The sequence below is a fragment of the Nannospalax galili genome, unplaced genomic scaffold (genome assembly GCF_000622305.1).
Source record: "Nannospalax galili isolate Female #2095 unplaced genomic scaffold, S.galili_v1.0 scaffold975, whole genome shotgun sequence".
In the NCBI taxonomy this organism is placed as follows: Eukaryota; Metazoa; Chordata; class Mammalia; order Rodentia; family Spalacidae; genus Nannospalax; species Nannospalax galili.
Genome location: NW_008336392.1, coordinates 528,920 through 529,250, shown reverse-complemented (window position 1 = coordinate 529,250; position 331 = coordinate 528,920).

Sequence of the window (331 nt, the reverse complement as noted above, 5' to 3'; positions counted from 1 at the left end):
GCATATCTGAAGTCATGGGAACCACCAAAGTTATACCAAGAAGAGATCAACAGTTTAAACAGACCCATAACATATATGGAAATTGAAACAGTAATACAAACCCTCCCAACTAAAAAGAGTCCAGGCCCAGATGGATTTACAGCAGAATTCTACCAGACATTTAAAGAAGACCTCCAACCAATACTACTTAAATTATTTAAAACGATAGGAACAGAGGGAGAACTCCCAAATTCCTTCTATGAAGCCAGCTTCATTCTAATACCCAAACTGGGTAACTACACAACCAAAAAAGAAAACTATTGACCGATATTCTTAATGAACCTAGATGCAA